Genomic DNA, 13870 nt, shown 5'->3' on the forward strand with positions numbered 1-13870 from the left:
ATTTTAACTAGTATATATATATGTATATATATATATATTAATTTGAGCCCCCTCAAGTGGAGTTTTGTCATTATCCATTATTATTTATGGTTCTTTATATAATCATAATTTTTAGAAATGTTTCTAAGTTCAAGATAAAGTTTTGGAAAGAATGATAACATTTTTATTGTGAATTGTAAGTTGATATATGTGTATATATAAAACAAGTATTCTATGCTCCAAATTTCAATACCAATACACAGACTATTGCATGACCATTTGTGTAAACAGTGAAATTCTTGACAATTTGGCTGCTTCTTTGTAGGTAATACGATTTGTATAATTCTGGTGAATTCTCGTTAGCTCTTGCATCTGCCAGCTGACAAGTGTATGGGATCTCGGGCACTTTTCTCTGCATGATATCACAGTTTTCTCTGAATAAACATCTTGATCTTTTTCAACAGATTATAAATATTGTTTTATAAATCCCCAAGTTACTTCTTTCATCAACCTACACCAAATATCTAATTCTTTAGTTTCTTCATGCCAAATTGAATTCTAAATACATCAAGGTGACTTTGCTGGCAAATTAAGCTTCCCTTTAAATAGTCCTAACCCATGCCACTGAAGAAATGAAAAAAAAAATCATTTGGACACAGCAATTGAAAAATAAATGAAAGCAGATTTCCTATACATATGATAATATGGATGATAATGAACACTAATCAAATGTTTGTTGTTTTCCAACGTATTGCCAGAGCTTTAGATATAATTTTAATTTTTTCTTCCATATAAATTCTTAGATGAATAAAAGAAGGATCCAATTTTCTAGGTTATGAAGATGCTCAAATTGTGGGGTATCTTTACTCAAAAGATGACACAATTCACAAATCCAATGAGAATCTCACTCAATACATTGCCAGAAACCTGGTCTTTAGCCTTCATTAACTTTATGAAAAGATTATATGTAAAGTATTCCTTATTTTATAGGTTGTGAAATTGAGGCTCAACTATATTTAGTAACTTAGGAGGGAAAATAATCCTGCCACGTGGACAATTTGGAATAGAAAACCAGATTCCATATCATAAAGTGTGTGCTCCACTACTCCCTGCCATTCAGTTGTGACTTTATACAGCTGATCGCCACCTTCAGGCAAGTTTCAGATCTATTCACCATGAAGTCACACAGTGCACACAAAGTTTACATTCATTTTGAGCATCTCAAAAATTATTTCAGGCCCATTAACTGCAATTTGTACAGTCATATCCCAAGAAGTATGAATCCTTGGTCAATGTAGAATATTTCTTCTTAAGAATATTAAGAAGATAATAGGCACATAAGAAAGATGTCTGATATTATTCTTTTAGTCTACACACATAGAAATAGATAAAATATTATAAAACAGATGCGTATATCTTTAATTATATGACCTTAAAACTAAAAGGAAATGTACATACATTAACTATGAATTCAAGAGAAGGCAATTGTGATATAACAATCAGATATTTTGTAAGGATGAAAAACATTTATTTATGAAACAATTTCAACAAATTTTTCCTAAATATTTTACTGCAATGTTTTCCTGTACAGGTGATAATGTCATAGTAATGGCAATGCAAATCTCTAGCTTCCTTTTACTAGAGAGTATATTAACAATGGTATAGTTCTAAATGTATTATTATGGTTTGCCTGTATTTAAATTTAAGCTGTTTTATTTTTATTTTATGTATATGCAGTTTTCGCCTTCATACACATATGTGCACTGTATGTGTGCTTGGTGCCTGTGGATGAAAGAAGGCACTGAATTCCCTGAAACTGCAGTTACAGATGGTTGTGAGACACATATAAATGCTGGGAACAAAGACTAGTCTTCTGCAAGAGATGCAAGAGATTTTAAATACGGAAGCATTTATTCATCCCTTCAAAAGTTCTCTTTTTTGGGGGGGATTAGACATGGAAAGTTACTACATTAGTATATATTTTATAATGTTTAGTAAGGAGGTTGCTTGTTGGTTCCCGGCCAATTAGCCCCCAAATAGCCACACAGAATCTGTATTAACTCATTGCTTGCCCCATTAGTTCTAGCTTCTTATTGGCTAATTTCTTACATATTAATTTAACTCATTCCATTAATCTGTGTATTGCTACGAGGCTGTGGCTTACAAGGCAGAATTCCCAGCATCTATCTCCAGTAGCTCCATGGCTTCTCTCTGACTCTGCCCTTCTTTCTCTGAGCATTCAACCATTTTTTCCAGGTTTAAAGACAATCTACAGGGATTATACTGAATAAGATAAATTGTATGTAATAAAAATCTCTTTTGGGGGATTATACTATTTTTTTGGCCAATTTAGGCCAATGTAAGTGTTCTTTTTTTCTGGTCATAGTGTGCTTTGCTATCACCCAGGATCTATTTATTTATTTATTTATTTTAAAAAGAAAATAATTTTTTTCATTTTACATATAAATACCATTTCTTACTCCTTCCCTTCCTTCCATTCTCTCCACCTCCCCTGCCACCCACTCCTCAGAGAGGGTAAGGTACATTGCTTTGGGGAAGGTCTGAGTCCCTCCCTACTATATCTAGACTTAGCAAGGTATCTATCCAAAGAAAATAGGTTCTCAAAAAGCCAATACAGCAATAAGGATAAATCTTGGTGCCTCTGCCACTGGCCCTGCAGTCTGCCTCAGCCATACAACTGTCACCCTTATTTAGAGGGTTCAGTTTGGTTCTATGCTGGTTACTTTTCTGTCCAGCTGTAGTTGGTGAGCTCCCATTAACTTGGGTAAACTGTTTTAGTGGGTATCCCCATTATGGTCTCGACCTCTTTGCTCATATTTTCATTCCTCCCACTCTTCAACTGGACTTTAGGAGCTCAGCTCAGAGCTCTGCTATGGGACTCTGCCTCTGTTTCCATCAGTTGCAGGATGAAGGTTTTATGGTGACATTTAAGATATTCATCAATCTAACTACAGGGAAAGGCCAGTTCAGGCACCCTCTCTACTATTGCTTAGGGTCTTAGTTGGGGTCATCCTTGTGGATTCCTGGGAATTTTTCTGGGGCCAGGTTTCTTGCCTGCCCTACAGTGGCTCCCTCAATCAGTATATCTCTTTCCTTGCTCTCCATCTCTGTCCTTCCCCCATCTCAGCTATCCCATTCCCTCAAGTTCTCCTCCTCCCTCCCCTCTCCCTTGCTCTTCCCTCTCTTCCCCTTTTCTCCCCACGCCCCACATGATCCCAGTTTTGTCAATTTCCCCCTATCATGTGTTTCTATATATGTTTTTCTTAGGGTTCACCTTGTTATTTAACTTCTATAAGTTCATGGTCTAGAGGCGCGTTATCCTTTGCTTTACAGCTAGTATCCACTTATGAGTGAGTATAGACCATGTTCATCTTTCTGGGTCTGGGTTATCTCTCTCATGATGTTTTTTCCTAGTTCCATTCATTTGCATGCAAGTTTCAATATGTCATTGTTTTTATACCACTGAGTACTACTTCATTGTGTAAATATACCACATTTTATTTATCCATTCTTCGGTTGAGGGGTATCTAGGTTATTCTAGGTTCTGGTTATTAAGAATAATGCTGCTATGAACATAGTTGAATAAATGCCATTGTATTATGATTGAGCATCCTTTGGGTATATGCCTAAGAGTGGTATTGCTGGGTATGGGGGTGGGTTGATTCCCAATTTTCTAAGAAACCACCATACTGATTTCCAGAGTGCTTGTACATTTATGCATTTCCACTAGAATGAAGGAATGTTCTCTTTACTCTACTCCTCTCCAGCATAAATGCATAAACTATAATTGGTGGTTTTTTTATCTTAACCAATCTGACTTGTGTAATATATTTTAGAATCATTTAGATTTGCATTTCCCTGATGTTTAAGGATGTTGACTATTTCCTTAAGTGTCTTTTGGTCATTTGAGATTCTTCTGTTGAGAATTGTGTTTAGTTCTGTACCCCATTTTTAACATGGATTATTTGGAATTTTGACATCTAATTTCTTGAGTTCTTTATATATTTTGGAGATGAGTCCTCTGTTTGATATGGGGTTGGAGAAGATATTTTCCTATTTAGTAGGCTGTCTTTTTATCTTATTGGCTATGTCCTTTGCTTTACAGAAGATTTTCAGTTTAGGAGGTCCTATTTATTTAGGTTTTCTCTCAGTGTCAATGATACTGGTGTTATATTTTGTTCTCCTATGCCCATGCATTGAAGAGTACTTCCCACTTTCTCTTCTTTCAGGTTAAAATGGTTGGTGTTAAATACATAAATAGTCATGCCTGGCCTTAAATGCATTGTTAATTTGACATATTCAATATACAATGGATTTTTCACAGACTTACTGGGTCACCACCACTTAGTGGGCTAAGGAGCATTTGTGCTTGTTCCTGGATATTTGAATATTTCATAAATCTTTCTAAGGTTGAACGTGCTTCCAAAGTTCATGTGCTGGAGACTTAATCCCAATTCAATAGTGTTAAGAGGCATAATCTTCTAAGAGGTGAGTAAGAAAAGAGGGTTCTGTCTTATAGGATACATTAATGTCTTAATCATAAGAGTGAGCTCATTCACACAGGAACAGCATCTATATAAAGAACATCAGCTTCCTTTTCTCTTTAGTGCCCACATGCTCTGATTTGTGACTTTTTTCTGCTGCTTATGATGTGGCAAGTGTGTCTCCAGATGTTGTTAGTGATCTTAAACTTGTCTGTTTGGAAATAGTGAGCCAGTTAACCTTGTATTATTTACAAGTTAAACAACCTATCCAGCAGAGACAGTTCTTATTACCAAAACATGATAATAAAGTGAATTAGCCCCAAGTTTACCTATGAAATGCAGACAGCAATAGAATACCAAGTGAAGGGCACAAAGCAGTCAGAAGAAGAGTGAATATTCTTACTTTAAATGACCACATGGGATATTCCTTACTATTAAAACACCCTCCTTAAAACAAGATCTGTGAAGGAAATAAAAACATTAAGCTTTCATATGCTTGAGACTAGGTCCTAACCTCACAATTATCTCCTACCTATAAGATTGATTGGTGACATCACAAAGTTTTGTATGTGACGTAAGGTTGTCAGGCAATGCCTGGCATAATAGTAAATACTCACGAAAGGTACTATCTGACATTAAAATTGACTCCCATCATCTAGTGGAATGATAATAACATTTCTTAAATGTTAGCTACGATAGCTACTACTGTGTCCTTTATAAGACTCATTATGCCAGTTCTTGTAAGGCAGCATCATTCTAATTTCAATGCAATGCATAAGAAATTTGAATGTTAATAGAAGGCAGAACACATAAGGAAGTACTTATAATTAAGCTCTTATTTCTAAATTCTTATAGAATCATGCTCTATTTGGGGATATATTAGTCAATGTAGGGATAAAATACTATGATTTACCTATTAGGTGAAGTCATCAAATAACATCATAGCTGTTATTGTTAGTATAACTACATAATATGATATCCCACAATGATGACATCACCAGATGACATATTTCTAGGAATGCATTGTTGTTTCTAAGCAATGCATGAATGTATGCTCTCTATAGTTTAAACTCCCAGGAATTTTTAATTCAGTTAATTCTTGAAAAAGAGGATTAAGTATGTTAGTTTCCTCCTTGATATATAGAGGTTATTTTATAAGGACAAAGAGAATGGCACTTTGCGTTTAGCTTGATCATTCTCAAAATAAGGAAAATAGATTAAATTTTAAGTTACCTTCCTGAGTACAGTTATAAAATTACATCTTGTGTATAAAAATGTGGAACTGTAATTTTGCTGCCAAATTCCTTTATTCATTTTGTGTGTGCTATATGAAAAATGGAGAAGGATAAAACTTGGTGAATTTTTAAAAATATAGTACACATTTCATTTGTCTATTTGCTTGTTAGAGCATATGCTAAATATTGATTAAATCCCATGGAGTTTTGGAATAATTAATAGAGCTTCAACAAGTGTAATCCCCATGTACTCATATTTTATTTTTAGCTTCACTGCTCAGTCAGAAAAGAACTCTATGTTTCTAAGAAAGAAACTATCTCAATCACTAGACAGCATTTAAAGTAGAATATGCATAAACACTTCAATTTCAAATAATTTAACATTACAGTATGCTTTCTTAGCCTTGCTCAAAACAGTAGGGAAAGCTGTAACAAAATATGGTCCAGCTTCAGGATTGAAAATTATTTGTGGAAAGTTATAAAGGAACAAAAGAAAATAAGCAAGAGAAGTGTTTTTGCGACTATGGCACCAGTGCCCATTAGAGGAAACCTTGCTTATTGAAATAAGCAATGGTTACAGCATTGCACACCAGTTTACTCTCTAAAATTTTGCCAAGTTGTTTTAGTGTCCATATGCTGCATCCTAACAGGTTTTTGGACAGGAAATTTTTCTGTATCCATAACTCAGCATTGATCTGTAGTGGACAATTTGAAATCATATCAGCAAACCTTAATGAAGATTTTATTTTTAAGAATTAACTCTTCCCTTGTGTAACAAATTAATAATAATTACCTCAATGACTCATGGTGGAAGAATTATATAAATTAAAGCCATTTGGGAATTTTAAAGTTTATTTACCGATACTCAACAAAACTATTTGAAATGAGAAACCCATAGTCATTTGAGTTATCTCAAATATCAAATCAGAAAAACAAATTATCTAGATTATCCAATCAGAAATCCAAGTAATAGGATATTTCAATTGTTGTTTTTTATTATAATAAAAAAATTACTTGGAAACTTGAGCCTATACTTAAAACTTTTAGTTGTCTGCTTGGTGTTAGGAATCTGCTTCTAGTATATGATACTCTATTGTTTTATTCTAGGCATAATGTACAAGCAAACTCATAATGATTTGATCCATCAGTTTCCTTATTATTGTCTCGGAGATAGATTTTTTCCCCAGTCCAGGTTAGTATCCAACTCCAAGTTGTACAGTACCTGCCTCCTCTAATATGGTTGCATGCATTCTGGACCACAGCAGACCTAGAATAACACAACCTTCACAATTTTCTGCTGTTAACTTATGTAAATGTATTAAAGGGAGTTATTTCTTTTTTATTTGTATATTTTTCATTTTTAAAATTTACTTTACATACCAACCATAGTTCCCTTCTCCCACCTCCTCTTGCTTTTCCCACCTCCTCCCAACCCACCCCCCAATCCACTCCTCAGAAAGGGTAGATCTCTCATGGAGAGTAAACAAGGCCTGGCAAATTCAATTGAGGCAGGACCAACAATGCCTTCTCCCCACCCCCACCCCCTACCTGCATCAAGGCTGAGCAAGGCATCCCACCATACAGAATGGGTTCCTGAAAACCAACTCTTGCTCCAGGCATAGATCCTTGTCCCACTGCTAGGGATCCCACAAGCAAAGGGCCTAATTGGGTCCCATGCAGACTCCCCAGCTGTTGTCCTAGAGTCCTTGAGCTCTCACAAGTTTGGATCAGCTGTCATTATTGATTTCCCTGTCATGACCTTTACCCGCCCTTGCTCATGTAAACCCTCCTCTTCACAATCCAGTTCCAGAGAATCTACCCAAGTAATAAGGAGGACCCTATGAGGTACACATGGATCACCCTGGGGAAAGGAAATAGATGAAATATTCTGGGAAAACTGGAGGCAGGGTGGGGCAGGGAGAGTGGCAAAAGGGAGACGGTGGTAGATGACACCATGAGGGAATGGGATGGCCGAGTTGGGGGAGGGACATAGAGGGAGAGCAAGGAAAGTGATATCTAGATAGAGGGAGCCATTGCAGGACTAGGGAGAAACCTGATGCTAGGGAATTTCCCAGAAATCCACAAGGATGACCCCAACTAAGACCCTAGCAATAGTGGAGAGGGTTCTGAACTGACCTAACCCCTGTAATCAAATATATGACTACCTTAATCGGCATCATAGAACCTTCATCCAGTAACTGATGAAAGCAGATGCAGAGATCCACATCCAAGCACCAGGAGTCCTTTCTATCCTTTCTCAGTACGGTCTCTTGTGAGAGCGAAGAAATAAACACGCACAAAAAAATCTCATAGATCATTTTTATCCAGACTTCTACCTTCACTTGACTTATTCATCGTCCTAAATTTGTGGTTTGGTTGCATAAAATGTCTTTATTACAAAGCATGCCAGTGTTCACCAAGCATTGATATGATCTTATACTTAATAAAATTCAATGTTAGACCGAATTTAGTATGCTCTTATCACTCAGTTTAAAGCATAAATTTATCCTAGTAACAAATTTCCAGTAGTACAGTTTCTGCTTATCTGTTTAATCAGATTCATCTTTGCAGATCAGTGAGAACCATATAAAAGTAGATGCTAAGAAGGCTCTCACCTTCCTGGACCTGGGGGGAGTTGGGAGGACCTTGGTCTTATCATAGAGTAGGGAACCCCGATGGCTCCTTGGCCTGGAGAGGGAGGGAGCGGGGTACGGGTGGAGGGGAGGGGAGGGAAGGGAGAGGAGAAGGGGAGGAGATGAAAATTTTTAAATATAAAAAAAAAAAACAAAAAAAAAGTAGATGCTGGGATTCAGGTCTGTTTGAGCCTTCTGTTTTACTCTTGTATTTCAGCCTAAGCTACACTAAGCTTTCCAGAATGTTTAGAAATTAGAGCCTTGTTCTCTTGTCTGGCATCTTGCCAAAACCAGCACTAATGAATGCATGGAGTTGAATTCAATGGCTTAGAATATTTCTTCAAACAGGACGAGAATTTACCGTTTACTTCAGGAGAATTTATGACTTGAGAAACGAAGATAAATGGTAATGCCTTTGTAGTGCTTATAATAGCTTCATTATTTGATTTTTAACTTCAACTTTAGAATATCATGGTGACTTATTTTTAACTAATGTGATTACTTAATAAAATCAGTATGGAAAATTCACATATGTGAAATCAAAAGTCATAGTTCTACAATCTTCTTAGAACACTTTGCGGTATCAAGTGGAGGAAATTACTGCTTAAATTAGTTTATAATTATATCCTGTCTTAGTTAGGGTTTCTATTACTGTGTATAGACACCACGACCACAACAACTCTTATAAAGAAACCATTTCATTGAGGTGGTTTGCTTACTGTTTCAGAGGCTCCGTGCATTATCATCATGACAGGGAGGATGGCAGCATGCAGGCAGATGTGGTGCTGGCTACATCTTGACCAGAAGGCAGCAAAATAAGTCCACTGGAAGTCACACTGAGGGATTCTTGAGCAAAAGAGACCTCAAAGCCGGCCCCTTAGTGACACACTTCCTCCCAACACAATCACACCCCCTAAAGGTGTCACTCTCTTTGGTGCCATTTTCTTTCATATCACCATATATTCCTTACCAATTCATCCTTAGATTATTAAAATCTAAGCATCGCTATCAATGTAATTTCCTGCTAAGGCAATTTTAATTGTTTGGTCAAAATTGAATTTCTGCTAAAAAGTCATAAAAATATTTTCTTTCTCTACCTGCAATCATTGAACAAAAGTAGCATTATAGTAACAGTGGATATGATCTCACTACTCTTAAGTTATACCCTTTCTTTTTAAGTTATTCTTTTATTAGAAAACACTGAGATTTTTGAAGTTCACACACTCTGTATGAATCTTAATTCAGTGGTGATTTTAGAGAATAGTGTAATTCTATCATAGGATTGTTTTATGCAGATTCTATCAGTTGAGTTTTTGGGATATACATTAAAAAGTCTTGTCCATAAGAAAGAATCTCTTCTTGTTTGTGTCATAAGTTGATGGTGGCTTGAAGTATTTATCAAAAAAATGATTCCATACATAACAATCGCATTTATAGCTACCATTGATACAATTTTCAAACTAATATGATTAAGTACAATAAATTTGAACTAATATTCATTCTATTTGATGTCTTGAAGAAGATATGTGATATTTAATTTTTTTATCCCACTACTTGATAATTTGACAACACAGAAATTATGGGATTTTATAGAGTAGTGGAATTAATAATTCTTTTTGCTATGCTAATTTAGTTTCTCATATTTAAAAGGGTGATCAATTTTACTAAAATAAAATTAGAATCACAAAGATTTTCTTTTTGTTTTAGTTAGAGTTTCCTTTGATATAGGAAAGCACCATGACCAAAAGCAACTTGAGGGAGAAAGAATTTTATTTTCATCTTACATTTCTCAGGTGACACTTACCAGCAAGGGAAGCTGGGGCTGGGACTCAATTTAAAAACCTGCTGAGTACAGGGCTGATCAGGTTGATCTCATTTACAACACTGTGCCACTTGTCTAGGGATGGTAATACTCACAGTGAGGGGGCACTTTCACAATAATTGTTAATCAAGACAACACCCCATAGACTTGCCTACAGGCTAGTCATATATGGAGGCATTTTCTTGATTGAGACTCTCTTTAGACATGTCTAGATTTGTTTCAAGCTGACAAAAAGCAAGCAAGACAATTTTCTATGAATTTAATGCAATAAATATTCTTAGACTTATTTATCCACTTTTGTATTTTTCATACAGGCTCCCACTATGCCAGCTAGGGTGGTTTTGAAATCATTATATAGTAACAGCCTCATGTGTGCTGTAGTTATAGCAATGAAAAACAACTGGTTAGGCTGTACTTTGTTGTGTCTTTCAGTGAATGAATACTCCCTGGTAGAATGCTCAGAAATCATTGATTGTTATTGTTCTCTTATAATGCATGCGTGGTTACTTATTGGATTTAAGAGTAATCTATCAGAAGTTGTGTCTTATTCTTGTGGCATCACTACTAGAAAAGACACATAAAAATGAAGGTATGGAGCTTGTAGTTGCTTGCCAGCTTATATTCAGAACCTTCACTCTGTAAGCGCTATAGGGAAACTAAATAGTCTCTTCTTGCACAGTTTAAGTGCCTGTTGCATTATGCTGCTGGTGCCTTACGTGAATAGTATGCACAGTTTTATACTGATATGCCTGTCATTTACAACAATTGACTTGTCCTTTGAGAAGGCATCTTTCTCTGTACCTTATCCAGAGCTGTATTTTATTATTTAATGTGTGTTATTTTCAGTCAACCCCTTTTAACGAAAGGACTGCCAAAACCAGTGAGAAGTGGAAGTGTTGTAACAAACTTTCTTGAGGTCCCTAGATATGGAGAGAAATGGAACAAGAAACTGGAAGCAATATTTTATTTCTTCTTTCTTTCTTTCTTTCTTTCTTTCTTTCTTTCTTTCTTTCTTTCTTTCTTTCTTTTTCTATATCTACCTATCTATCTATCATCTATCTATCTATCTATCTATCTATCTATCTATCTATCTATCTATCTATCATCTATCTATCTATCTATCTCTATTGTTTTCAATACATCCAGACCACAGCTTCCCTTCCCTCCATTTCTTCCAGTCCCTGTCCCCAGGTCCACTCTTCCCCAGACCCACTTCCCTTCTGTTTCCCTTCAGTAAAGAGCAGCCCTCCTAGGGATATCTACTAAACATGGTATAACAAGGCACAATAAGATTGGGCTATAAACCCTCTTGTCAAGATTGAGAAAGGCAACTCAGTAGGAAGAAAAGGGTCCAAAGAAAAGACTAAAGAGTTAAAATTATTCACAACTCCCACTGAACAGAGTCTTACAAAAAGACCAAGCTAAATGCCATAACATACATACAGAGGACTTATCGCAGACCCATACAAGCTGGTGATTGCAGCTTCAGACTCTGCGAGCCTCTGAGCCCTACTAATTTGATATCTGTGGGACATGTCATTTCCTTGTCCTCAATCTCTCTGGCTTCTACAGTTCTTCCTCCCCCCTCCCAGAATGTTCCTGGAGCTCCAAGGGAGGGATTTGATAGAGATCTCCAATTTGGGCTCCCTTTCTACCTAATGTTTGGATGTTGATTTCTGCATCTGCTCTTGTCAGAAGTCTCTTTGATGATGATCAGGCTAGGCAACAATCTATGACTATATAAGAATATTATTGGGAATCATTTTATTAACATTGTTTCTATCATAGATTATCTAGACTATCCATACTATAGTTCCTGTTCATTCAGACTGTGTCAGGCATGGGCTTCCTCTTCTAGAGTGGGCCTCAAATTAGGGCAATAATCAGTTGACCACTTCCTCAGGTTCTGTGCCACTTTTACCCCAGCACATCTTGAAGAAAGGATGCATTGTAGCTCAGAAGTTTTGTGGTGGGGTTGGTGTCCCTGTCTTCTCACTGGAAGCCTTTCCTGGTTACAGATGGTGACTGGTTCAGGCCCCATATCCACCATTACTAGGAGTCTTTACTAGGGTCACCCTCATAGATTCTGGGGAGTTTCCATTGAACTAGGTTTTTACCTTTCTCCCCCAAACTTCCCCAATTCCAGTTGTCTCTCCCAGCTACTTACTCCCTACCCTCTCCTCCACAACCTCATTCTCCTTGTTTTTCTCTCCACCAGCCCTTAGCCCACCTGAGAAATCTATTTTATTTCCTCTTCCCAGGGAGATCTATGTGTCCTTCTTAGAGCCTTCGTTGCTACTTAGACTTTCCGGGTCTGTGATTTGTAGCATGCTTTCTTTTACTTTACAGCAAATACTCACTTATAAGTGAGTACATAGCATGTTTGTCTTTCTGGGTTTGGACCTTGTGGTAAAAAGGAAATATCTCCACTGTATATTCTCCAGCGTTGTATTTTATTATTTAATGTATATTAGTTTCAGTCAATTGTTTCTAATGGAAGGACTGCCAAAAACTGTGACAAGTGGAAGTGTTGTAACACAAACTTTCATGAGGTCCTAAGACAGTAAGAAATGGAGCTAGAATCTGGAAGCAAATATTATGGATCCTGTCCATGATTAGTATTTAAGACATACTTTGCATCCATTTTTATCACACAGCCCTTAAGGCAAAATTCTTGTCTCCTAGTGATTTGAAAACATTTGGACTGGAAAAATCACAATATGAAATAAATTAATGTATTTTGGTGTTTAGACAAGTATGTATATGGTTATGAGAAATAATATAATATTTTATTTTGATTTTTAAAATAGTAATGCATATTTAACTTTATTAATATATTATATCACCTATAATAATTTAATTAGATTTTATACATTTATTAAGTTCAAGCAGTTATTTCAAAATGTATAAATTTTATTTTGTTATTAGAATATACACAGCTTGTTTCATTGATCCATTTGCTTGGAGTGAATTATTTTTTCATTCTTTTTACCTTTAAGGTGGAATCTATAGTTAGTTGTGAGATGTGTTTCTTTTAAGCCCCCAAAAGATGGATTTTATTTTCTAATCCAATCTGTTAGTATATATCTTTTTATTAGGATATTTGGACCATTAACATTTAAAGTTATTATTGAAAGATGTGGATTTTGTCCTTTTGCTTATTTTATGGTGTTTTCTTGATTAAACAGGAGGTCCATTGTAAGCAACTTCCAAAATTCTAGAATTGGCAGAGATATCTTGCTACCTGGACAGTCACCCAAAGTTCTCCTGTACCATTCAGGGTATCCAGTCTTCACCCCACAGGCCCATGTATCCCGCAGACTTTTCCATGAAGCAGGAAATTTCAAAGACAGTTTTGTCTATCTTGGCAGTTCATCAGTCTTTTTTTCTGTGTCCTGCAGAATGTCTAGCAGACTCTTTCATGAAACAGGAACCTAGAAGGACCATCTCATCTTTAGGCCAGTTCAGCAGTCATTTCTCTGTGGGTTCTGCATGTCAAGTTCACCAATCAGTACAGGCAAGAGCAGTTTCTTGCCCAAATGGCTAACAAACTTCATTAGGAGCCTCTTCAATGCCCATCTTCCTCTTGAAGTAATAGATGCTACCAGTGATGTGTCTCACTGTCATGAAAAGTCCTAACTTCTGAAAGCATTTTAAATGTCATACTTTATAGTCTTTGAAAGGTTTGAAGAATAC

This window comes from Arvicola amphibius, chromosome 8 (genome assembly GCF_903992535.2).
Source record: "Arvicola amphibius chromosome 8, mArvAmp1.2, whole genome shotgun sequence".
Taxonomy (NCBI): Eukaryota; Metazoa; Chordata; class Mammalia; order Rodentia; family Cricetidae; genus Arvicola; species Arvicola amphibius.